This window comes from Arachis duranensis, chromosome 4 (genome assembly GCF_000817695.3).
Source record: "Arachis duranensis cultivar V14167 chromosome 4, aradu.V14167.gnm2.J7QH, whole genome shotgun sequence".
Classification (NCBI taxonomy): domain Eukaryota; kingdom Viridiplantae; phylum Streptophyta; class Magnoliopsida; order Fabales; family Fabaceae; genus Arachis; species Arachis duranensis.
In genome coordinates, this window is record NC_029775.3 from 34,884,126 (window position 1) to 34,884,669 (window position 544).

Consider the following 544-nt stretch of genomic DNA (forward strand, 5'->3'; position numbering starts at 1 on the left):
GATTATGAAATCAGCAGGGATGTAAAGGCCTTCAACCTTTACTAGCACGTCCTCTACTATTCCATAAGCTTGTCTCATTGACTTGTCTGCCAATTGTAATGGGAACAAGGCAGGTTGTACCTCAATGATTCCCAGCTTCTCCATTACAGAGAGTGGCATCAGATTTATCCCTGACCCAAGATCACATAGAGCTTTTTCAAAGCTCATGGTGCCAATGGTGCAAGGTATTAAGAACTTGCCAAGATCTTGTTTCTTCTGAGGTAGAGTTTTCTGAATCCAAGTATCCAATTCACTAATGAGCAAGGGAGGTTCACTTTCCCAAGTCTCATTACCAAACAGCTTGGCATTCAGCTTCATGACAGCTCCTAGATATTGAGCAACTTGCTCTCCAGTCACATCTTCATCCTCTTCAGAGGATGAATATTCTTCAGAGCTCATGAATGGCAGAAGGAGATTTAATGGGATCTCTATGGTCTCTGTATGAGCCTCAGATTCCTCTAGATCCTTAATAGGAAGCTCCTTCTTGCTTGATGGACGTCCCAGG